A 27454-nucleotide genomic window follows, 5' to 3' on the forward strand; every position below is an offset into this window, starting at 1 on the left:
GCACACCTCCTTTCTACACCATACACCACAGAAGACCCCCCAGATATCCATCTCCTACAGGAGAACCCCTTCCAAAGAAAAAGGAAATACCTGAAAGTCACAATCTTCAGATGTGGTTACCTTCAGCTCCCCCCCCCCCTCATCCTTCTTGTACTCCTAGAACCCACAAGAACCTAGGAGCACCCCCTCCTCCATTTGCACCTTACTTTTCCACACCTCATTGAACCTCCCAAATAAAACAGCTTCAAAAAACTGGGCAGAAATGTCCACTTTTTCACTGACTTTGTTTCTTGTTTTGCAGGTGCCCTCATCCCCATCTTAATCATTCAACTAGTATGGCTTCAGAGAGTGGTCCTTTTTAAATCCCTAGATCCAACCCAGCTGAATCTCAGCCATCATTCCCACCGAAAAAACCCAACATGTCTGCAACAAAAGGAACTGAATGCAATATGTTTAGTTCCAGGATATGCAGCTTCTGCAACACCTCCATTACCAATTCCTGAATTCAGTCACAGCCCACCCCCTTCACATCAATCCCACTATCAATTCAAAGAGCTCCACCAACCAAATTGTCCTCACCAATACTGCAGGTCCCTTATCATCTGCAGACATGGCTTTCTAAGCCAAGTTTCTCTGTTCAACATGAGCATCTATTTAGCTGATTGCAGTCAACACAAGAACCTGCAATCAGCTATTAGATCAGGGATCCCAATTGCTCCCCTGCCCCTAGATCCAACTCCAGAATCCACAAGAACCTGGAGTTTGGGCTCCCCTTCTTTAACAGTGTTTCATTTTGCAGGTTTAGGGAGTTCACTTGATCAACTGGTACTCTCTCAGTCAGTGGTATCAACATTTTTAATGCTCATTCTGCTGAAAAAGTATCAGTCGACCCAAGTCTCTCCTCTCACCCACACACTCATATATCTACATGGCTCAAAGCAGGCACACCAGTTACAGCAACAAGTCATTAATCAGACAACCCAGCAGGCAGAAGTGTGCACTCAACAGAAGTTTCTTTCAACACTTACAGGCTTGATCACTGCAACAGGAAATGACTCAACCTCCGGCTCACTCTTTTCTGTCAGATTCTCTAGACGGCAGCAGCTCAGTTCAACCACAATTGGACACTTTTTGTCAACTATCTTCCATTTGGCTTTCCTTGACCTCAATGTCAAAGCTAAATGGAAGATAGTCCATTACCTTGTTTTGGATTATGTACCATTCCCTTGTGGTCCTTCTCACATGTATAATGTATGTAGGTCTTGTTGTACATGGAAGAAAACTATACATTCCTTTTGTTTAGCATTCATAGGTTTACTTGTACTTTCTTGTATAGTTGACCTAGGCTTACCAAAACCTTATTTTGTAACACCAATTGGCTATCATTGTTGGATAGACAATTGGTTCATCCCCATAGGTCTAACTTTCCATAGTATTCAGGTGCAACTTGACTACCATATGTGGTTGACCAAGTGCATATCCATCTTACTTGTGGAGGTAAGGTTCAGGTCCCCCTTCACCTTGTTTGTTTGTATTCTATGTTTTATATCTATGAAAATCAGCACTAGGCACTAGGCACAAGGCCTAGTGGATTCAGTTTAAAAAAAAAGTTTCCAAATTGCTCTGAACGCGCCGAATCATACTTAGACTACTCGAAATGACGCCAAACTTTGCCTGCAAGTCTTAAATGACATTACGAAACAATTCTCACTCTCGGAATTTCATTCGGACCTCGATATCACCAAAACCTACTCCAAACCAAATTTAAAGAACTTCGAAACCTACAAAGAATCAATTTTCACTATTAGGCGCCAAAATGCTCCCGGGTCATCCAAAACCCGATCCGAACATACGCCCAAGTTCGAAATCATCATACGAACCTACTAAAACCATCAAATCTTGATTCTGAGGTCGTTTACTCAAAATGTTGACTGAAGTAAAACTTAGCCTTTTTAGCCAACCTTAAGGAACCAAGTGTTCCGATTTCAACCCAAGCCCTTCCAAATCCTGAATTGACCATCCCCGCAAGTCATAAAACAGTTAAAGCACATATAGGAATTCTTGTTAGAGAAACGGTGTTCTTGAAAGAAAAATGACCGGTCTGATCGTTACACCTAGTCTTAGGCCGTAATATGAAATAAAGGAATTAAACAGGCAATGATAACTCAAATAGTACAATTAAAGCATGGCATGAACCTAAGTCTACTCGGACATAATCAGGAATTCTAGCATACGCACAGACACTCGTCACCTCATACGTGCGCAGATCCCACAACATGTAGCATGTAACAAGAATAACACCCATGGGGTAAATTCCCCCTCACAGGGTTAGATAGGAGACTTACCTTGCTCTGAAGTTCCATAACCGGCTCCAACGTCTCTCTAGCACCTCAAACTAAAATGCCCATATATCCAGAACTAGTCAAACAATCATGCAAACCAATAAAAATATGATCCAACATCATAATTAATTAAATTATAACAATTCCCAACTCCCTCAAAAAGTCAACAAAGTCAACCCTCAGGCCCACACACCCGAATTCTGAATTTTTTTGAAGATAAACATTACCCATAACATTACAAACTCAAATATATAAATTATTCCTAATTCCATTTCCAAAATCATGGTCAAAATCCAAAATTATCAATTCTAGGTTTTTCTCTAAAATGCCATAAATTCCATGTTAAAATCTACATATAATCCAAGTATTTTAGCTCATGATGAATAGGACTCACTTACCTCGTGTTGCTCGATCCAAATCTCCTCAAAATAGATCCTCACTGCCCAGCGACTTTCACACCAGCGGACAATTAGCCGCACCTACGACGTCGATTTTGCGACAAAATATTCGCTTCTGAGGAAAAGCACTGAAGGTCATCCTTCGCACCTGCAGAAAAGATCCACTTTTGCGCAAACGCAGGTGCGATCCAATCTTTCGCTTCTACGCTGCCTTCCGCTTCTGCGATCGATGATTCCGCTTCTGCAGGCGCGCAAATGCGCCTAGCATCCCGCTCCTGCAGATTCCCCCCTTCAATTCGAATTTTGCTTCTGTGACCAAAGTGCCGCTTCTGCGCTTACACAGATACGCCAATACTTCGCATCTATGATCCCCTACTCCCAGCTCATGTTGCACTTCTGCACTTTGAGTGCCGCTTCAGTGGCTCTGCACCTGGGCCAAAATTTCCGCAGGTGCGGTCGCACCAGAACTTGGCCAAAACCAGCATTTTCTCAAATCCAAATTTAAATCCGTTTTCAATCCCTTTCAAATCTGAGGCCCTTGGGATCCCATTCAAACGTACCAACATATTCCAAAACACGATACGGACTTAGTCGATGCCTCGAATCACGTCAAACAACATCAAAGTTGCGAATCAACGATCGAAACCTTTCTTTAAACTTTTAAACTTCGGCGAACGCGTCCGAAATTTCTGAATGACACCAATCTTTGCGTGAAAGACACGAATAACTATACGAACCTATTCTAGGGCTCGAAAACCCAAAGGACATCGATAACATCAAAATTCACTTCAATTCAAACTTAAGAAATCCTTAAACTTTAAAAATTCCAACCTTCCATAATAAGCACCGAAATGCTCCCGAGCGACCCGATACCAAACCCGACCACACGCCCAAGTCCGAAATTATCATACATTCCTATTGGAACCTTCCCAATTCTAAGGTAGGTTACTCAAAAGTTAAACCTTGGTTAACTCTTCCAACTTAAAGCTTCCAAATTGAGAATTTTCCTTCCAAACAACTCTGAACTTCCCAAAATTCAATTCCAACCATACGTACAAGTCATAATACATGAAGTGAAGCTACTCAAGGCCTTAAACTTCCGAACGACGCGCTAGAGCTCAAAACAACCGGTCGGGTCATTACATTCTCCCCCACTTAAACATACGTTCGTCCTCGAACATGCCAAGAACTACTCGGGAGTTGCCCTAAAATCACTTTTTAACACCTTGTGCACCTACCCATGGCACCACAATCTAGGTGAATACATTAGTACGAGCCAGACTAAAGATCCTCCCTTTTATATTAGCCAACAAGCCTTAGGACCAGATTCCAACCTCCGAATTTCTATACAAGACCTGATTCTAACATACGAACACCGTATAAATCTCCACATGATGAACCCACCCATGTTTATGCACCCATGTTGGCATCACACAGTGAACCACATAACTCATTTGCCCATGGTAACCTCCTCCAAGCACAACAGTTGCAAATTCACAGACCCGATTCCCGTAGCATACCTCATAACACATATAAGCCTTGTCTCAACCTTTACAATACTACAATGATGAAAGAGATGCGCATGAACTCATAACCACCCGTCGAATCAATAACTCACGAAGTTTCTCCGCTTGACAAGAACTGTTACCTTATTCTGAACTGAATAGTGACATTCTCTCTTTAATATACCTTACATAAATTGGATCGCACCGACTTCAGGTCCAATAACCTCATCTCACCCAGTACAAACTGCTCTGGCAATAAGCAACCTCAAACACTGATCAAGATCTCATATGACGCCATCAATGTGCTAACAAGCTACAACTCGAATAGGACACATAAGGAAGAACGAACTCTGGAAAAGAACTACCCAACCCGCGTAATGAATAAAATGGCCAAATAGATGCTATGAATCTTTCTCAGAGAACGAGAAACAAAATACACAGAAATAAGCATAGGGAAACGTACTCAACTTCTCACTGTTACGGCGTGCAACCCGATCCACATATGATACCGATAGTAGGTATAATTATGTATTTTACTCGCTTATTATACTCTAATTTGCTACAATTTAATTGAGTTTGAGCTTTAATAGCTAGTGTTTTGCACTAATTTCGTGTTTTATGCCTTGTAGGAGTGATTCTGAGCTATGTAGATGTTATTGAACGAATTCGAGCTATTTGGAGCTTTGAAGTCTGAGTAAAAGCCCAAAGGATTAAGTCGGGATCGTGTTCGGGGGTCGAGGATCGTTTTTGGACGTCAAAATTCAAGGAAGAAGCAACTCCTGAAGAAATGCACTAGTGCGAGGCACTGTTCGACGCACAGTGCGAGGCATTAATGTGATTTTATGTCAGAAATTTCCAAAGTTCAGAAACTGGGTTTTTTGGTCTGACAGGAAAAAGCATTAGTGCGACGCACTGGGCGACGCACAGTGTGATGCATGGAAAGCACTAAATTTGCAAGTTTTCCTATTACGGCTAGGAAAAGGAGATTCGTCTAGGCCCAACCCTGCTTGGTATAAATACATCTAAAAACGTTATTTTGAAACTTTGACATACTTTAGACCTAGGGAGCGCACGGAGCCACCGTAGAGGCTGGAATTCATCAGATTTCATCTTTCTTCCATCAAGCTTAGAAATCTTTACGTTTCTTTGGATGAATTGTTGTTTTGCTACAATGTCTATGTTGAGCTTAACTTCGCGTTCTAGGGTTGTGGTTGTCATGAATATTGAAGTTTATTAATTATATTACCGTTAATTTGAGTTATCATCTTTGGTTATTTCTCTAATTCTGTGTATAATTGCTTATTTGTTTGGCCAGCAATTAAGTTATATTTACTATCTATGCTATGCTTGGGAAAGCCGTGTTTAGATTAGAGTAGAATTAGAGAGAGCTTATTTCTGAACCCGTGGCTCGGGGAAAGATTTCGCGGTTAGGATAGGAATATACCTAACATTCTTGCTTAGTTGAATATTGTATTATATTCGTTCATGATAGCTCAATACCATAGGAATATAGGGTTGATATATTATGGATAGACGGATAGTATTGTGGGAACATGCTATTTATATAAACGATCTAGTCAACTAGCAATCATAGATAATTCGGATTAACAGGTGTAATTATGAACTCAATAGGATTGATAAACCGACCACAACCCAGGAATCTATATCTCCCTTGGTTACGTGTTTAAATTTCACAATAGTAGTTGTAATAGAAAAGTTAAACTTTTGATCATCTTGGACATTAAATTGATTTTAATTTGCTTAGTTAATGGTTAATCTAAGTCTCTGTGGGTTTGACATCCGACTTTCGAGTCACTTTATTACTTGACATCCACGTATACTTACGTGTACTTGGGGAACCAACAGATACCGTTGTGGCGTGCAACCTGATCCGAACATCATACCCGTGGTGGCATGCCACCCGATCCACACATAACAATCAATAAGGAAATACCTATCGAGCCAAGACGCTCGTACCTACAGAATGCCCGAATATCGACCACAAGCACGCCAAGTGGATAAATACGACTATGGGGAGACGGATAGCGCCACGCGCTACAAAAACTCAAGCACGACCAAGGTGTAGTAACGACAAGCTACACCGGACCACAACACACGTGCGAATAATCAAGTCGTCTCACAACTCACATAGCATAATATAGTATTACATAGGATAGCTGACAACAGGAATAACATCCAACACCCGAAGACTCCTCCATAAATAGTGCTATGCTGAATGAACACATCCGACCTGATGTAAAGCATACATTCACATTAGATATGCTAGCGGACCTCAAACCGGTTTCGATCATTCCATACTGGGCCAATAACCTTCTAAGGATCCACAACGACCCTATTCATGACACATAAAAGCAGCCGTCAAATCCGGAACAAATTCACACGGTCCACAACCAAAGAAATAGAGTGCCTCTTAATCATAATCTCTCCTATTTGCGGCGGTATCAAAATCTCCATACTTGATTTAAGTTTCCAACAATCGGATGACTAACACGTCACACTATATGATCTCCTCGTGGGATGTACCCCCACAACCTTCCGTATCGGGTAGTAAAATTTGTACATTAATGGCCATCGACCGTGCTATTTCCATAGCGCTATTCAAGCATCCGCATTTCAATACCCAACACTTCTTCCACAAAAATAGACCAATCCTTAAACTACCCGAAAATAGCACCAGCATACTCTGAACATATGAAATCTTCCCCCCTCTACCGAGCTCGTGACTTTCTTATCAAACCGAACCGCAACCTTAATCCTTAACCTCCAATTTTTATACCGCTCACTGCACCTATCATGCTGCTACGCGAGAGTCCAAGAGTTTCATCATAACCTCTGAACCACCAGTAGAATGAGCATTCCATCGGCTAGGACCCCTTTCACTCCACTCATTTCAGAAGAACAATTGCATCACGCAACCAAATTCCCATAACCGTAGAAAATCAAACCTCAAGTTGCGGTCTAAACCACCATAACTCTTTCGGGATCCATTTACACATAACATGCCATCATAATCAAATTCCTCCAAATCAATCAAATTACGGTGGTTGCCAAGCCTGTGCGTATAGCCACGAACCACATGTATAGCCTTGACACACCGAAAGAACTGATCATTTCCACCACCATGCTGATTCAACCCTTACTAACTGACTCAATTTCTTCCAACTCACCCTTGACTTGCCTTTGAAATAGTAGCTCTATTCAAACACATAACGGACCTCAAACAACACTCATCCCGAGTGACCCATATCACAAGACCACATCATCTCAATACACATAAGCCATTTCATACCCTTCTCATGCAGTCTATAGTAACTCTAACTGATACACCTACGCTGATTAGATCTACTACGAATCCGAAGCTGTTTTCTCCCCTTTTTCTAACACTCTACCGCAGACCCGTTGATAACATAGAAATGCTCCAAGCACACTTCACACTCTACTACAAAATCCAATCCTCAGCCACATAACGAACCTGAGAATCCTTAAGCACCACACCTGATCTAGAAATCCATTAGAACCATTATTGAGAGTCGCCCACTCTAGTCCAAAAACCAGCTCAAAAAAGGAGTGACACATGCACAAGTACCAAGAACAAGTTCAAGCTCAGAAAACAGGACCAATGCGGCCGCACTCGATTCTATACGGTCCGCAAAGAGAGGTTCAGAGAGTACTCATCTCAGGAAGAAAAGCAATACGGCCGCACTCCATTCTGTGCGGTCCGCAATGAAGAGATTCAGAGAGTGCTAAATTCCAGCCAGCCAAGTGATGCGGCCGCACTGCATTCTGTGCGGTCCGCATTGACTTCATTGCGTCCGCACTCGATTCTGTGCGGTCCGCAGTGCTCAACTTCAGAGAGTGTCAAATTGGAGGATTATGGCCAATGCGGTCCGCGTTCCATTTTGTGCGGACCGCAACAGGAGCCACTACGGCCGCGATGCATTTTGTGCGGTCTGCGGTGGCCATGATCAGAGAGCAAGAATTCCAGCTGAAAGCCTTAGTGTGGCCGCACTCGATTTTGTGCGGTTCGCACTAGCCCCGCAGGGGTATTTTTGTCCAGAATTTTCGGCTTAGTATAAATAGTTTCTTTTCCCATTTTTAGGTTATCAGTTAGAATATACAGCTGAGTTGCGCTTGTGAATAGCGCTTTCTTGCCATTTGGAGTAATTTTACAATAGTTTTACCATTGAATCTTCAAGTTTTAATGAGTAATTTAATTTTATGGGTTTATCTTCATCTATTTCTTTGTTTTTCTCTATTATCATGAGTAGCTAGACCCATCAGCTAGGGTTGTGGCTCAACCCTAGTGTGGGTAATTGATGGGTATTGTGTTTTAAGGTTTGAATGTCTATGGGTGTTTGATATTTGGACTAATTTATGGTTTTATTGTTGAATTAGTGGTTGCAAACACTAGTTTATGCTTTGTTACTTTTGGCTCTTCTTGAGAAAGAGAGTCTAAGTCTCTAGAATTAGTCCAACAAGGAATTGGGGCGTACTCAATAGAATTGATAGCCCCAATTAAAGGGTTAAACCGAGAGATCGTAACACCAGACTTGAACCTCAATTGCTTGCACAAATGATCATACCCAATTGATCTTGAGAAAGTCAATTAGGGCAAAATCACTCGAACTACCGAGAGGTATAGAGTGAGTAGAATCGTGCAATGGTTATATCGTAATCCCCAAATATGACAACCTAGCCTTAGACATGAGAACCCGTTAATTATCCACCTAGGTGAAAGTCACTCCCCTGGTGCCTTTTAACTAATTAGAACATCTTCAATAGTCTTCTCTTAGCTTAACGCAACTCAATTTAGCATATTGGTAGTATAAATTTTAGAAGTTAAATCAAAAAACCAAAAATGTTTAGAAATGTAATTAGGAACAATAACACAATTCTAACTTAGATAGAAACTCAATTCCAATTTCTAACTCCCTGTGGAAATCGATCCCGACCTTATCGGGTAAAAACTGCTTCGACCTCTCTTGCTACTTTATAGTAGTACAGGGTTGCCCCGATCAACTTTTTGGCGCTATTGCCGGGGAGCTAACGGTCTTGATTATCTATCTTAGTAGTTTTATGAATTGTTCTTTTTTCGTTCTTTGTTACTAATTTGTGTGTGTCACAACTTCAGGTGCAAAATGGCAGCAAACAACAATGACCCTCTTGGCAATGTGATTGCGGGGGAGGAGGTAGATGATGTTGGAGATGATGAGGTGCCTCTTGTACCTCAAGGACAACGTAGAGGCCGCCAGGCTAATGCAAATGAAAATATTCCAGACCCTCCTCCGCGACCTCCAAGAGTGGCCCCTCGAATTCTTACCAACCAAGGCTATGCTAGTGCAATTGTCCCGCCCTGGATCCGGGCAGGCAATTTTCAAATTACCAACGTGATGCTGACATTGTTGGAGTAGCGTGAATACTTCACTGGTACTCCCACTCAAAATGCTTACAAACATCTCAAGGGGTTCGTGGATACCTGTTGGGGGAGCAAGCAAACCAATGTGTCCGAGGATGCACTTCGATTGCGACTCTTCCAATTTTCACTTAGAGAGAAGGCATTAGATTGGCTTGAGCGACTTCCCAACCATTCCATCACTACTTGGGATGAGTTGGCGGATAAGTTCATTGCCAAATTTTTCTCACCGGGGCACATGGCAGCATTAAGGGACGAGATCTTAGCTTTCAAGCAGGAGCCCACCGAACCATTACACGAGATTTGAGAGAGATATAGAACCATGGTGAAGGAATGCCCTAACAATGATATGACAGAGGCAATGATACAACAAACCTTCTACCGGGGCATCAACACAACGAATCAATGCATAGTGAATCAACTGGCTGGGGGTAATTTCATGAAGCTGCCTTATGATGAAGCTTGTGCTATTCTTGACGAGATGGCTGACACATTCTCTACGTTGTAAAGTAGAGCCAATGTGCCACAGGGTGACCCCACGTTCACTCACTTGCACAAAGAACTACATGACCATGGACAAGCTATAGTAGAGCTCACAACAACAATGAACCAATTAGCAAAGGCACAGTTGCAACAAGTTCAAAATCCTCGCCAAGTAAATGCCATGGAGGGTGTCAACATGCTAGTGAACAATAGAAGACAAAGAGGTCAACAGAACCAAGGGAGTTCGGATCAATTTGACAATGATTGTGGTGGATTCCAAGATGATGGTTATGATGGACAGAATGAAGAGGTACAATATGTGAATAATTATCAAGGCCAAAGAGGCAATTCTTCTAACCAACAGCAACAATGGAGATCCCCGGGCAATTGGGGTAACCAACAACAAGGCAACAACAATTGGAATAATCAACAACAAGGGAACAACAATTGGGGAAACAATAATCAAAATCCAAATTGGGGGCAATCAAAACAACAATCGGAGCAATCAGGGAAACTGGGGCAACAACAACACTTGGGGTGGAAACAACAACCAGGGTGGATGGAACAACAACTAGGGAAATCAGGGGCAAGGCTTTCAAAGGCCCCCAATGTATCAACAATCGAGCAATCCACCGCCTTTTCCATCCCAGGGTCCTAGCTCTTCCAACAATGAAATGGGGAGAATTGAAATGATGTTTGAACAGATGATGAAAAAGAATGCTGACTCCGATGCGCAATTGGCTTCTCACAACACTTCAATCAGAAATTTGGAGGTTCAGCTAGGACAAATCTCTCAGTCTCTGAATACTCGCCCTAAGGGGCTCTACCAAGTGATACGGTGGTTAGCCCAAAGGGTGGGAACAATCATGTTATGGCAGTAACTATAAGGAATGGACGAGGCGGTGATATGAATACCTCTAAACAAAAGCAAATTTTGGGTGATGAAGTTGAGTTGCAAGAAAATGAAGTTCCTTTGGTGGCTGAGAATGTGAATGATGAAAATGTGAATGAAGAAGTGAGGATTGATATTCAAGATGCCGAGGTGGAAACACAAAATGACGTGAACCCGTCTAGGGAACACGTAATAGACATGCCGGAGCCGGTTGTGCCAAAAGCCAAGGCACCCTTGCCTAGGCCACCTCCACCTTATCCTCAGAGGCTAGTCAAGCAGAAAAATGAGAATCAGTTCAAAAAGTTCATTGACATGATGAAGAGCTTATCCATTAATGTGCCTTTAGTGGAGGCTTTGGAGCACATGCCTGGCTATGCTAAATTCATGAAAGATTTAGTGACGAAGAAAAGATCCATGGACTGTGAAACTATCAAGATGACCCACCAAGTTAGTGCTATAGTACATTCAATGGCCCTAAAGTTGGAGGATCCCGATGCTTTCACCATTCCTTGCACTATTGGAAGTGCAAACTTTGCTAAAGCTCTATGTGATTTGGGGGCGAGTATCAACTTGATGCCCTACTCAGTTTTCAAGACTTTGGGGATTGGACAGCCGAGGCCGACTTCCATGAGGTTGCAAATGGCAGATAGATCGATGAAGAGGCCTTTGGGTATTGTTGATGATGTTCTTGTTCGGGTGGACAAATTTATCTTGCCAGCTGATTTTGTGATCTTGGATTGTGAGGTAGATTGTGAAGTTCCGATCATATTGGGGAGACCTTTCCTTGCTACGGGGAAGGCCTAGTTGATGTGGAAGTAGGGGAACTCACTTTCCGGGTGGGTGATGAAAAGGTGGTCTTTCATGTGTGCAAGTCAATGAAGCAGCCCAATTGTACAGTACTGTGCTCATTTGTGGATCTTGTCACGGCTGTGATAATTGATGATACTAGTGCAATGATCAATGTGGAGGACCCTCTGGAGGTTGTATTGTTGAATCTTGATGTCAATGATGATGAGGGCGGAGTGGAGTGCGTGAATGCTTTACATGGAATGGGCTCTTATTCTTATGATCTTAGGAAACTCTCTTTGGATCTTGAAAATAGAAAGACTCCTCCAACAAAGCCTTCAATTGAGGAGCCTCTAGTGTTGGAGTTGAAGCCATTGCCTCCACACCTCAGGTATGAATTCTTAGGCCCTAGTTCAACTTTTCCAGTTATTCTTTCCTCTTGTCTTACTAACATGCAGGTAGATGCCATATTGGCGGTGCTCAAAAAGCGGAAGAAGGCAATTGGATGGACTTTAGCTGATATTCGGGGAATAAGCCCCGCATTCTGTATGCACAAGATTATTCTTGAAGATGATGCAAAACCCTCCTTGGAACATCAAAGGCGGTTGAACGAGAAAATGCAAGAAGTTGTGAAAAAGGAGGTGATCAAGTGGTTAGATGCAGGGGTTGTGTACCCTATCTCTGACAACTCGTGGACTTCGCCGGTACAGTGCGTGCCGAAGAAGGGTGGTATGACCGTGGTGACCAATGCTAATAATGAATTAATTCCAACCCGAACAGTGACCGGATGGAGAGTGTGCATGGACTACCGCAAAGCTGAACAAGGTGACCCGCAAGGATCACTTCCCATTGCCTTTCCTTGACCAGATGCTTGATCGTCTTGCTGGGCGTGCCTTCTATTGTTTCTTGGATGGATATTCTGGGTACAACCAAATCTTGATTGCTCCGGAGGATCAGGAGAAGACCACATTTACTTGTCCATATAGCACCTTTGCTTTTTCTCGGATGCCTTTTGGGTTGTGTAATGCACCGACAACATTCCAACGGTGTATGATGGCCATTTTCACTGATATGGTGGAAGATATTTTGGAAGTGTTCATGGACGACTTTAGTGTTGTGGGTGATTCATTTGATGAATGTTTGAAAAATCTGGATAGAGTGTTGGCCCGTTGTGAAGACACCAATCTTGTGCTCAATTGGGAAAAATGCCACTTCATGGTTAAGGAGGGCATAGTGTTGGGTCATAAAATTTCAAAGCATGGTATAGAGGTTGAAAAGGCCAAAATAGAGGTGATTTCAAGGCTTTCTCCCCCCACTTCTGTCAAGGGGGTTAGAAGTTTTCTTGGGCACGCGGGGTTCTATCGGAGATTTATCAAGGTCTTTTCGAAGGTAGTGAATCCTTTGTGCAAGCTACTAGAAAAGGATGCCAAGTTCGTGTTTGATGAGGGATGTATGCAAGCCTTTGAACTTCTCAAGCATAAGTTGACCACCACCCCTATCATTACCGCACCCAATTGGAGCTTGCCTTTCGAGCTCATGTGCGACGCGAGTGATGTTGCGGTTGGGGCAGTTTTGGGTCAAAGAGTGAACAAAATGTTTCATTCGGTGTACTATGCGAGCAAGACAATAAATGAGGCTCAAAGGAACTACACGGTAACTGAGAAAGAGTTGTTGGCTATTGTGTTCGCAATGGAGAAATTTTGGCCGTATCTCATAGGAGCCAAGGTCATAGTACACACCGATCATGCAGCTTTTAGGTATTTGATGAAGAAGAAAGACTCCAAAGCTAGGCTGATGCGATGGGTCTTGCTACTTCAAGAGTTTGATTTGGAAATTGTGGACCTGAAAGGTAGTGAAAACCAAGTGATGGACCAGTTGTCCCGCTTGGAGGAAGAAGGGAGGCCGTGTGATGGCCTAGAAATCAATGATGCATTTCCCGATGAACAGCTACTTTCTGTGTCAATGAGTGATATGCCATGGTTTGCGGATGTTGCTAATTACCTTGTGACTGGTATAATCCCGTGTGAGCTCTCTGCTAAACAAAGGAAGAAGCTCAAACGGGATAGTTTGGATTTCTATTGGGATGAGCCGTACTTATTCAAGATTTGCACCGACGGAGTGATCCGGAGGTGTGTCCCTGAGGAAGAGCAGTTGAGTATCTTAGAGGCTTGTCATTCCTCTCCCTATGGTGGCCATCATGGCGGGGCGAGGACAGCTTCGAAGGTTCTGAGTTGTGGGTTTTATTGGCCAACTTTGTATAAAGCTGCAAGTGATCTTGTGAAGAGGTGTGACCAATGTCAAAGAGCGGGTGGTATTTCGAAGAAAGATGAGATGCCTCTCAACACCATTCTAGAAGTGGATTTTTTTGATGTGTGGGGTATTGATTTCATGGGCCCATTTGTAAGCTCGTGCGGGAACACCTACATTCTAGTGGTGCTTGACTATGTTTCAAAATGGTTCGAGGCCGTGGCTTTGTCCAACAATGAAGCTAGGAGTGTGGTTGCCTATCTCAAAAAGAGCATTTTACAAGGTTTGGCACTCCTCGTGCAATCATAAGTGATGGGGGTCGCATTTTTGCAATAGAGCTTTTGACACCTTGCTTGCAAAGTATGGTGTCAACCACAAAGTGTCTACTCCTTATCATCCTCAGGCGAGTGACCAAGTTGAAGTCTTAAACAGGGAAATCAAGAGTATTCTGTCTAAAACGGTCAATGCAAATAGGACCGATTGGTCTAAGAAGTTGGATGATGCTCTATGGGCTTACAGGACTGCTTACAAGACTCCGATTGGTATGTCTCCATACCGGTTGGTGTTTGGGAAAGCTTGCCATCTACCGGTTGAGTTAGAGCACAAGGCCATGTGGGCTTTGAGGAAATTGAACCTTGAATGGGATGTGGCAGCAAATCCTCGTGTGGAGCAACTTAATGAGCTTGATGAATTCCGATTCCATGCCTACTCCAGTTCATCCTTGTACAAGGACAAGATAAAGTACCTTCATGACAAATATGCTCGTGTCAAGGAGTTCAAAGTGGGTGATTTGGTTCTCTTGTTCAACTCTCGGTTACGTTTGTTTCCGGGAAAGCTTAAGTCAAAATGGAGTGGACCGTTTGAGGTGGTGTTTGTGACTCCGTTTGGTGCACTTGATTTGAAGAACAAAAATGGGAAGGTTTTCAGAGTTAATGGGCACAGGGTCAAGCAGTACTTGGGAAAAATTGAAGACAGCCATGTGATGACACTTCTTCATCTCAAATGATTTGATGGTAACTTGCGTCGTGCCGTGACGTTAAATCAGGCGCTTCTTGGGAGGCAACCCATGTGTTTTTTTTATTTTTCCTCAATTTTCATTGTAGTATAGGATTTCGTTTTGGGCTGACTGGTTATGAGATGCTGTAGGATTGTGTTGATGCAGTGCCGGGCAAACTGGAAAAATTGACCAAGTCTCTGACGTTGCAATGCGGACCGCACTACATTTTGTGCGGCCGCAAAGAACTTAGTGCGGGGCACAAAAATCAGTGCGGACCGTACTGATGATGGATGCAAAAACCAACTCTCTGAAGTTTTCCGCCGTGGCCTCATTACATTTTGTGCGGTCCGCGGTGGACCACTTCTGCCGCGGAGCATTTTGTGCGGACCGCAGCGGTTGCCTTCTCAAACTTTCATAAATCTGTATGGTGCGGACCGCACTGGCATTTTGTGCGGTCCGCGGTGGATAGGTAAGCTGGGCCCCAGGACTTTTTCTATAAATAGGACCTGAGGCCCTCCTTTTGAACTTTTCGATCCTTTTACTCTCAGAGCATTAAAAAATCACTGTTCATCTCTCTTTATTGCATGTAACTGACTACTAAGGCTTAATCATCATCTCAGCTAGGGGTGTTCATGGTTCGGTTTGGATCGGTTTTTTCCTAAAAAGAAACCAAACCAAGTAAGTCGGTTTTTCAAATATTAGAACCAAACGAAATCAATTAAGTCGGTTTTTCTCGATTCGGTTTATGTCGGGTTTTGTCGGTTTTTCGGTTTTTTTGGTTATTTGTCGGTTTTTTCTTAAATATAGAACATACACTAACAAACACATATTTCGGCGACTACATTTTCAACGTAACACTATCAAATCAATTGCCCCTTGAGAAATCTATTATTTACCAAGATATATTGATGATAATTGAATCAAATAGTGATGAATAATTTAAGGACTCAACTAAAAATACATTATTTTTAACACGAAATGGATTCTTACACTTAACAAAAGAAAACTACCAATCAAACTAGAATGTAAAGGTAAAGAACTATACTAAAAGTGCAAACTATTAACATTTACCATAAAATTTTTGAAACTTTGTATAAAAATATACATATATATATATATAGGTGTAATAATAAATTTAAAATAGCTACTCCTATAGTCGATTTGGTTCGGGTTTTTTCGGTTTTTTTCTGATTAAAACCAAAATCAAACCAAATTTGATCGGTTTTTAAAATTCAAAACCAAAACCAAACCAAACCAAAAAGTATCGATTTTTTTGGTCGGTTTGGTTTGGTTTTTCGGATTTTTATGAACACCCCTAATCTCAGCATCTTACTTTTGGTACTTTAGTCTCTATTCAATTGTTTCATTTTATTATTTTCATTAAATTTTTGTTTTCTTAGTTCTTCTTCTTCCCTTCCCATTTTTTCTTCAATTTTGTAGCTTAGGGTAGTTAAAATACTGTGTTAATTAGGATTAGGTAGTAAATGACTGAACCAACACTTAGGGGCTCTTCAATAGGTGTAAAATTGGACTAATATTGATGAACACATAAACCCTAGGTTGGTATTGCTGCTGGCGTTCAGTGCGGACCGCGGTGGATTCTGTGCGGTCCGCGGTGGCCCAGTGCGGTCCGCAATGGTATTTTGTGCGGACCGCAATGAAAAATTTCTAAAAGCTGTACATTGAAGGACCGCGGCCGCATTGCATTTTGTGCGGTCCGCGGTGCCTCAATGCGGAGCGCATTGTCATTTTGTGCGGTCCGCAATGCATTGATTCAGAGTGTGGGTAGTCTGAACCCCACCTCTGTGCGGACCGCAATGGATTTTGTGCGGTCCGCATTGGCCTCTGTGCGGCCGCACTGCATTTTGTTCGGTCCGCACTCTGCAATAACTGAACTGTCTGCAACATATTTCTTTCGCTGCAACTTTGAATTTCATTGTGTATATTAAGACTAACAAAGCATGACTGAATTTGCTTGCAGACAATGGTGAGATCAAGAGGCAAATGTGATAAACCACCAGGACGAGGATAGTCCTCCCGGGGTAGGGGACGTGGAAAGATAAAACTGATCCCCCAAGTTCGGGAAGCCATAAAAGCAACAAGGAAGGCGATCCGAGCCGCTGATAGAGCTGCTTCCCACTCATCGGGAAGTGAGTATCAGCCTTCCAGGGAGTTGTCTGATTCTGACTCTGTCCCGGAGTTTATGGATGACTTCCCAGACAGGTTCAAGCTGACAGATGAGCCCACTACTCAAGGCTCCCCCATTGCCAGAGCACCAGTGCAAGTAACTTCTGAGTCGTCTGAGGGCTCAGCCGCTGGCAGTGCCAAAGAATATTCCACATCTCCTACAGCTTCATTATCCGGAGAAAGTCGTAGCAGAAGTAGGGGATGAAGTAGAAGGGGGTGAGCCTCAGGTGGGGGGAACTAGAGAGAACTAGAAACCCAGAGGCATGGCAGGACCGTTTTGTAAGTGAGGTGGCCTACCATAAGTTCAGAGAGTGGTGGCTTGTGAGGAAATTGATTCCGGAGCTAAGTTTTGTGGATAGAGACCTCTTGCCTCACAATCCCAATGTGAGAAGACAGTTTTGAGAGAGAGAGAGTGGGCTGGGAGTACTTCTTAAGCAACTATGTGGATGCAAACGAGCACCTGGTAAAGGAATTCTACACCAATGCTGCCCACATCAAGAAGGGCACCAAAGTGACCAAGGTGCGGAATTTGAAAGTACTTTTTGATGGTAAAGAAATAAATGACTACTTGGGCTTCAATGAGGAAGACGAATCACTGTACCTGGAGAAGATGGCATTAGGTGAGGAGGCCCGTCCTTGGTTGGCGTAGTACTTGGCAATCCCAGGAACCACCCCCGATTGTTTGAATGCGGGAGTGAAGATCCTAAAGAGAAATTTGAATTTCGAGGCTAAGGGGTGGGAGACTTTCGTGTGCAGTAGACTAGACCCCACTACCCACGAAAACTCACTCCCTCTTCACGAGGCTATATTGGTGGCATCAATTATGGAGGGGTACCCGATTAACATCGGGAATGTGATGTCTCGGGTTATTGCACATGTAGTGAGTGAAGGTGACAGAAACCACCCCTTCCCCAGCTTCTTAACCATGTACCTGAAGGACTTAAATGTAGAGAAGCGGAAATTTGATGTCAAAGTGAAAGCAAAGGCACCGTTCTCATGGTACAGCATGCAGGGTGATGACAACCCTAAAGGCAAGACCTACAAGGGAAAAGCCACTGCTTCAACTGGCCAGTCTGAAGAGCCAGTAGTGGTAGTGGCTCCTACTCACCCTCCCTCCACCTCAGCAGATATGCCCCCAGGTCCATCTAGTTCTACAGTTCCAGACATACCTTCCACTTCTGCCTACCCATTGACTGCCCATCGTCTGAGCCAGGCCCTTGTCAGCATCAACAACTGGATGCAGACAACTTCCTCTAAGTTGTCTGTCCTTACTACTACAGTGGCATCCCAGTCAGCACCTCCCCCTCCACAAGTCCCACAGTCCATTGAGGACGCTCTCAAGGAGCTTCTGGACAACCAGAAGAAGCTCCTAGACAACCAGAAATTGCTCTCAGAAGCCATTGATTCACATGGGAAGGCTCTCAAGGAGCTTGCAAAGGAGGCAAAGAAGATGAGAAAGACTCGGGCTTCAAAGGAGTTGGTGAAGAAGCTCAGGGTAGAGGTTGACAGGCTTAAGGCGGATCAGCTGCCTTTGGATTTGTTATTGCATGACCCGGCACCAGCAGCCCATCCCAGCCAGAGCAGGAGTTAGAGAGGCCTCCCAAGAGGAGGAGGGTGATTCCTTGTGCAGATGACGCATTCATACAGTTGGAGGACCCGCAGGGAGATTCCTCCAACCAGCCCCAGGAGTCAGCACAGGAGTAGGTCCAGGTCCAGGCACAGGTCCAAGTAGAGCCACAGGCCACAGGGAGCTAGTCATAGGGTCCCGAGCAGACAGAGGACCCAGGGACTCAAACTCAGGATCCCATCCAGACGGAGGACCCATAGGAAGTTTCTTTTTCCTCCCTTCTCTTTTTGTGCTTATTTTGGTTAGTTGGCATTGAGGACATTGCCAGCTTTCATTTGAGGGGGTAGCCCTACTTGGATTTGGATGATTGCACATATTATGATATTTTATGCTTTATCTCCTTTTTATCTTTGGTATGTATATAACTTTAGCATTTCATTACACTTTTCGTACTTTTTACTTTGGGTCTGTATATAAAGTTACCTTCTTATGTATATATTCATTCTCCCTATTGTATATTCGTCTAAATCCCCTCTTGTACATATTTATTTTACCTTCCGCATTTTTTTAATTTCTTAACTTCTTATTTTACGTTCGTAGCTTCTTGTTTTGAGTTTTTGCAATAAGCCTTTGGTTTTCTTAATGCCACAGTTCTTTCCAAAGGCGAAATTTGTGTGAACCGGGTGGCTCTTCCCGATGATGGATGGCATGAAAACATTCTTAAGGGTTTGAGTCTGTTTTTCGATTTTTTGCTTTTTAGTAGTTAGTTGGTAAGGGTGCCTTCACTTGGGCCTAACACATTTGTCCTAGACCCCATGGTCAAAATAAATCGTTGTGTGTAGGATGGTGAAAGTGTGACCTTGAGACTCTTGTGTTGGCCGATAGTCAACAAGTGGTTTGTCGGAACCATTGTGTGCTCAAATCTTATCTAAGGTTGTTGTGGGCCCCCAACTCCCTATCTTTAGCAATCCCAAAGCTTGTGTGGTGAGAATTTGAATGGTAAGTCCAAGTCCCGAGCCATTGGTCTAGAACTTGCCCTGAATGTTTGTCTAGGCGAAATCCTAAGTGGAATTTGACTTGAAACGTGATTATAGGCTCTCCTTGATCCGGATAATTGAACACTTCCATAGCCTACCAATAACAAAATCCCTAGTCAACCCTTTTGAGCCTTAGACTTTTTTCTTTCAAGAACCACGCTACAAGCCTTTACCCGTTCTGAATATACCCTCTCTTGGCACCCGATCTTTCCTTAGCACATGGCAAAAGTATAAGTTTGGGGGGAGAGACGAGGATTAAAACAAAGTGGTAAAAGGTACAAAATGAAGAAAAGGACAGGCAATGAAAAGAAAGAAAATCAAAAAGATAAAAAGAAAGTTCAATGTAGAAAAGAATGAAGGGATTCAATAAAAGCAAAGAACGAAAGGTGTGGAAAGTTTGAAAAGGAGAAAAGAGTTGAAATTTACAAGAAAGAGTGACGGTGTGTCTCTCTAACCCCTTAGAAAGAAGTGAAATGACTTAAAAATTCAAGTGAATGTATACCAAAATAAAAAAAAAGTGCTAAAGGTAAGATGGAACCTACTTAGACCAAACGTTTCCTACCCTACACCAAAAGCCTTCACTATTTTTTCACAAAAGCCCTATATGATCTTGAGTTGAATGAAGCTTACATTAGTGGTGACTCACATAAGGGGCAAGCATATAGTACCTAGTGCCGGACTTTTGACTTTTAGTTGAGAGAGATGAGTGTATTTCCACTAACCTTGTTCTGAGTGTTACAATCCTAAAGGTGAGGTTTGCTTAGGGAGAGTCGAGGATGTGTGAGTTTGGGTTCCACAATGACCAAAGTAATAGAAAAAGTTCCTTTGATGTGTTGAGTCAACTCTTGAGGCTCTTGTGTAGCACTAAGATCCATGGTGTTTAAAAGAGTGGATGTTGTTAATGATTCATTTGAGTTGAGGGCAATTGTTAGTCCCAATTGATGCTAGTTGAGGTCACTTTAGGTCAGCCGAATTTTCTTGGATTTACTCTTAAGGGGTGGGTCTTATTTTGTTTGCTTGAGGACAAGCAAAAGCTTAAGTTTGGGGGAGTTGATAACTAGGGATTTTAATGCATTTTACACTCCTTCTTGCTTAAGTTTTGATTAGAAATGTGTACAAAATAGTCCCAAAGGCTCACAAGTTGTGCTTGATTGCAGGTTTGATCATCAAGGAGACAAGGTGTCAAAAAACCAGCTCAAAAACGAGTGAAACTTGCACAAGTACCAAGACAAGACCAAACTCAGTCAAACAGGGCCAGTGCGACCGCACACCATTCTGTGCGGTCCGCAAGGATATATTCAGAGACTAAGTTTTTTAGGCCATCAGGCAATGCGGACGCAAAGAGTTTTATGCAGTCCGTGTTGGGTTCATTGCGGCCGCAATCGATTTCGTGCGGTCCGCAGAGCCAAGGTTCAGAGAGATGACAATTGGAGAATTATATCCAATGCGGTCCGCGGTCTATTTTGTGCGGACAGCAGTAGAAGCCACCGCGATGCATTTTGTGCGGTCCGCGGTGGCCAAACTTCAAAGAGCAAAAAAGTCAAGCCAAGAGCCTTAGTGCGGCCGCACTCGATTTTGTGCGGTCCGCACTAGCCCCGCAGGGGTATTTTTGTCCAGAATTTTCAGCCTAGTATAAATAGTTTATTTTCCCATTTTCAGGTCATCAAATAAATTTGGACGTAGAGTTGCGCTTGTGAACTCATTTCTTTTACCATTTTGAGTAATTTTAGCTTAATTTCATCATTGAATCTTCAAGTTTTATTTAGCAATTAATTATTATGAACTTATCTTCATCTTTCTTGTTTTTCTCTATAATCATGAGTAGCTAGACCCATTGATAACTAGGAATTTTGATACATTTTATACTCCACCTTGCTTATGTTTTGATTAGAAATTTGTACAAAATAGTCCCAAAAAGCTTACAAGTTGTGCTTGATTGCAGGTTTGATCAAGAAGGTGACAAAAAGTCAAAGATCAGCTCAAAAGGAGTGAAACTTGCACAAGTATCAAAGCAAGACAAAGCTTAGGCAAAACAAGGCCAGTGCGGCCGCACACCATTCTGTGCGGCCTGCACAAGTGAGGTTCAGAGAGTATGAAACTCAGGCAAATCAGGCAATGCGGCCGCATGGGATTTAATGCGGTCCGCACTGAAGTTACTGCGGCCGCACTCGATTTAGTGCGGTCCGCACAACCAAGAATCAGAGAGTTGCTATTTTCGGAGATTGAAGCCAATGCGGTACGCGCTCCATTTCATGCGGACTGCACTAGAAGCCATCGCGGCCGCAGTCCATTCTTTGCGGTCCGCATTGCGCAAGTTCAGAGAGCAGTTTTGTCAAGTTAAAAGTCCTAGTGCGGCCGCACACGATTTTGTGCGGTCCGTACTAACCCCGTAGGGGTATTTTTGTCCAGACGTTTCAGCTTAGTATAAATAGCTTCTTTTCCATTTTTAGGAAGCAGATAGATTTTGTATTGAGCTGCGCTCGTGACTTCCGTTTCTTTAGCTATTTTGGGCAATTTTATCTTCATTTCAACGTTGAATCTTCTAGTTTATCTTAGCAATTAATTAATATGAGTTGTTTTTCATCTATTTCTTTGTTTCTCTCTCTAAATATGAGTAGCTAGACCCATTAACTAGGGTTGTGGCTCAACCCTAGTGTGGGTAATTGATGGGTCTTGTATTTTAGAGCTTGATTGACTATGAGTGTTTGATATTTGGGCTAATTCCATGTTTAATTTCTAAATTAGTGGTTGCAAACACTAGTTTGTGTTTAGTTGACTTTTGCTCTTCTTGAGAAAGAGAGCCTAAGTCTCTAGAATTAGTCCAACAAGGAATTGGGGCGTACTCAAGAGAATTGATAGCCCCAATTAAAGGGTTAAACCGAGAGATCGTAATACCCGACTTGATCCTCAATTGCTTGTGCAAATTTGCATACCCAATTGGTCTTGAGAAAGTCAATTCAGGCAAAATCACTCGAACTACCGAGAGGTATAGAATGAGTAGAATCGAGCAATGGTTATATCATACTCCCCAAATGTGTCAATCTAGCTTTAGATTCAAGATTCCGTCAATTGACCACCTAGGCGAAGGTCAATACCCTAGTGCCCTTTAATCATTTGAACAACTTGCAATAGTTTAATCCTAGCTTAGCGTAGTTTAGTTGAGCATTGTAGTTTATAGAATTAGAATCATAATTAAAACCCAAAAATGTGTAGAAGTGCAATTTGGAGCAAATACACAACTCCACTTTGGATAGACACCCAACTCCAATATCTAGCTCTCTGTGGAATTCGATCCCGATCCTAAATCGGGTAAAAGCTGCTTCGACCTCTCTCGCTACTTAATAGTAGTGCAGGGTTGGCCGTGATCAACTTTTTGGCGCCGTTGCCGGGGAACGAACCCGGGTCACCCGTGTGACATGCGGGAATACTCACCACTATACTACAAACTACAATGCTCAATTAATCTACAATAAGCTACAATTACCACTATCCCAATGCGTCCGCGCTACATTTTAAGCGGTCCGCACTACATGGATACAGAGAGTGGGTAGTCTGAACCCCGCCTCTGTGTGGACCGCATTACCATTTTGTGCGGGCCGCATTGACCTCTGTGTGACCGCACTCCATTTTGTGCGGTCCGCACTGCACAACTTCTGCAACTGTCTGCAATTCTTTCTACAACTCTGCTCTTCACTGCTTCTACTGATACTAACAAGCTTATTGGATTGTGTTTGCAGACAATGGTGAAACAACAAGGTAAAGGCTCTAAACAACCAGACAAAGGAGAATCCTCCCGGGGAGGGAAACAGAAAATGATAAGACTAACTCCTCAAGCCCGAAAAAATATTAAGAAGACAAGAAAGTTGATAAAAGCTGCTGATAGAGCTGCTTCTTAGTCCTCGGGGAGTGAGTATGAGCCCTTCGGGAGATTTCTTCAGACTCTGTTCCAGAGTACATCGAAGACTGGCCGGAGAGGTTTAGGCTAAGAGACACACCTCCAGCATCCCCCACTGCCCAAGCGTCAGTGAATAATTCTTCTGGGTCGTCTGAAGGCTCAGCTGAAGGTAGTGGGGAATACTCCACCTCTCCCACAGCTTCATTATCCGGAGAGGGTGCAGTAGGAGACACTGAGGTAGTAGGAAGAGAAGGAGATGTAGGAGAAGGGGGGTGAACCTCAGGTTGGAAGGGTTGATAAAACTAGGAAACCGGAGGCGTGGCAAGACCGGTTCGTGAGTGAGGTAGCGTATCATAAATTCCGGGAATGGTGGCCGGTGAGGAAGTTGATCCCGGAAAGGAGTTTTATGGATAGAGACTTGCAACCTCACAACCCCAATGTGAGGAGGTAGTTTAGGGAGAGAATTGGCTGGGAGTACTTTTTGAGTGAGTGTGTAGATGCCAATGAGCACTTGGTCAAGGAATTCTACACCAACGTTGCCCACATCAAAAAGGGCACCAAGGTGACCAAGGTGCGAAACCTGAAAGTGTTGTTTGACGGGAAAAAAAATAAATGATTATCTAGGCTTTGATGAGGAGGATGAGACACTTTATATGGAAAAGATGGAATTGGGCGAGGAGGTCCATCCCTGGTTGGCACAGTATCTGGCAATCCCAGGTACCACCCCCGATTGGTTGAATGCGGGAGTCATGATTCTGAGACGTAGTTTGAACTTCGAGGCAAAGGGGTGGGAAACTTTTGTGTGCAGCAGACTGGACCCGAATACTCATGACAACTCCCCCCACTTACCGGGCAGTGTTGGTGGCTTCGATCATGGCGGGGTACCCGATCAATCTAGGAAATGTAATGTCTAGGATAATCACAATTGTGGGCAGTGAGCATGACAGAAACTACCTTTTCCCCAGCTTTCTTACTATGTACTTCAGGGACCTAAAATTTGACAAGAGGCCATTCGACATAACGGTCAAAGCGAAGGCCCCATTCTCTTGGTACAGCATGCAGGGAGATGACAACCCAAAGAGCAAGAACTTTAAGGGAACAGCTACTGCTTCAACTGGCCAGTCTGAAGAGCCAGTTGTCGTAGTGGCTCCTACTCAGCCTGCCTCCACTTCCACAGACATCCCTCCTGGCCCATCCACCTCAGCAGATCCGTAGATTCCCTCTTCCCGAGCATACCCAATGACTGCCCACCGACTGAGCCAAGCTCTTCTCAGTATCAACAACTGGATGCAGACAGCGCCATCCAAGTTGTCTATCCTCACTACCACAATAGAGGCTCAGTCGGCTCCTCCACCTCTGCAGGTCCCACAGTTCATAGAGGATGCTCTCAAAGAGATTCTAGTCAACCAAAAGAAGATCCTCGAAAACCAGAAGGTGCTCAGTACTACTGTTTATTCACATAGCAAGGCTCTCAAGGAGCTTGCTAAGGAGAACAAGAAGTTGAGAAAGACACGGGCCTCCAAGGAGTCCGTGAAGGAGATGAGGATTGATGTTGACAGGTTGAAGGCAGACCAGCTACCTTTGGATTTACTACTTTAGGACCCTACACCAGCAGCTCATCCCCAGCCAAAGCAGTCTTAGAGGCCTCCCAAGAGGAGGAGGATGATTCCCCGAGCGGACGATGCAGTCATCCAGTTGGCAGACCCACCAGAGGCCTCCTCCAGTCAGTCACAGGATGCACCTCAGGAGCCTGTCCAGGTCCAGCCCAGGTCCCAGCAGCAGAGCAGCAGGCCACAGGGAACCAGTCTGAGGTTCCCGAGCACAGTGAGGACCTAAGGACCACTCAGGATCCCCTGCAGACAGACAGGCTATAGGGAGTCTCTATATCCTTTTTCATTCTCTTTTTGGTGCTTACTTAGTTTAGTTGGCATTGGGGACAATGCCAGCTTTCATTTGAGGGGGTAGGCCCTACCTTTATGGATTCATTGGATGATTGTATATATTTGACACTTTTTATGCTTTCTTTAGTTTTGATCTTTGGTTTGTATATAATTTTAACATTTCGTTACATTTCTCGCACTTTTATTTACTTTGGGTCTGTATATAAAGTTATATTACATTGTACATACTCATCCCACCTATTGTATATTCGATCAAATCCCCTCTTGTATATATTCATTTTACTTTCCGCAATTTTTCGTTCTTAGGTTCTTGTTTATGTTCGTAGCTTCTTGTTTTGAACGTTTGCAATAAGCCTTTGGTTTTCTTAATGCCACGGTTCTTTCCAAAGGTCGAGTTTGTGTGAACCGGGTGGCTCTTCCCAATGATAGATGGCGTGACAACCTTCTTAAGGGTTTGAGTCTGTTTTTCTTTTCTTTTTGGCTTTTTAGTAGTTAGTGGTTAAGGGTGCCTCAAGCAAAGCTTCACTTGGGTCTAGCACATTTGCCTTTGATCTCATGGTCAAAAACAAATTGTTGTGTTTAGGATGGTGAAAGTCGTGACCCTGAGACTCTTGTGTTGACCGATAAGCATTAAGTGGTTTTTCGGAACAATTGTGTGCTCAAATCTTATCTAAGGTCGTTGTGGGCCCCCGACTCTGTGTCTTTAGAAATCCCATAGCGTGTGTGGTGAGAAATTGCATTGCAAGTCCAAGTCCCGAGCCATTAGTCTAGAACTTCCCCTGAATGTTTGTTGAGGCGAAATCCTAAGTGAATTTTGACTTGAGACATGATTATAGGCTCTCCTTGATCCAAATGATAGCTTAAAAACTTTCATAGCCTACCAAAGATAAAATCCGTAGTCAACCCTTTTGAGCCTTAAACCTTTTTCCATCAAGAACCATGATACAAGCCTTTACCCGTTCTAAAAGATACCCTCTCTTGGCACCCGATCTTTCCTTAGCACATGGCAAAAGTATAAGTTTGGAGGGAGAGACGAGGATTGCAACAAAGTGGTAAAAAGGTACAAAATGAAGAAAAGGAAAGGCAATGAAAAAGAAAGAAAAGCAAAAAAAGACAAAAAGAATACTCAATGTGGAAAAGAATAAAAAAGGGATTCAAGAAAAGCAAAGAATGAAAGGTGTGGAAAATTGAGAAAGGAAAAAAAGATTTGAAATGTATAAAAAGAGTGACAGTGTGTCTCTCTTACCCCTTGAAAGAAGTGAAAAGACTCAAAGAGTCAAGTGAATCTGTGCCAAAATGAAACAAAAGAAGTTCTTAAGGGAAGATGGTACCTACTTAGACCAAACATTGACTACCCGGAACCAAAAGCCTTCACTATGTCTCCACAAAAGCCCTATATGATCTCTAGTTGAATGAAGCTTACATTAGTGGTGACTTACATAAGGGGCAAGCATATGGTACTTAGTGCCGGACTTGTGACTTTTCTTTGAGAGGGATGAGTGAATTTCTATTAACCTCGTTATGAGTGCCACTATTCTAACGGTGAGGTTTGCTTAGGGAGAGCTGAGGATGTGTGAGTTTGGGTTCCATAATGACTAAAGTAATAGAAAGAGTCCTTTGATGTGTTGAGTCAACTCTTGATGCTCCTGTGTCACACTTGATCCATGGTGTTTTAAAAGAGTAAATGTTGTTAATGATTCATGTGTATTGAGGGCAATTGTTAGTCCCAATTAAGGCTAAATGAGGTCACTTTAGGATAGCTGAATTGTCTTTGGATTTTCTC

This window comes from Nicotiana attenuata, chromosome 2 (genome assembly GCF_001879085.1).
Source record: "Nicotiana attenuata strain UT chromosome 2, NIATTr2, whole genome shotgun sequence".
Classification (NCBI taxonomy): Eukaryota; Viridiplantae; Streptophyta; class Magnoliopsida; order Solanales; family Solanaceae; genus Nicotiana; species Nicotiana attenuata.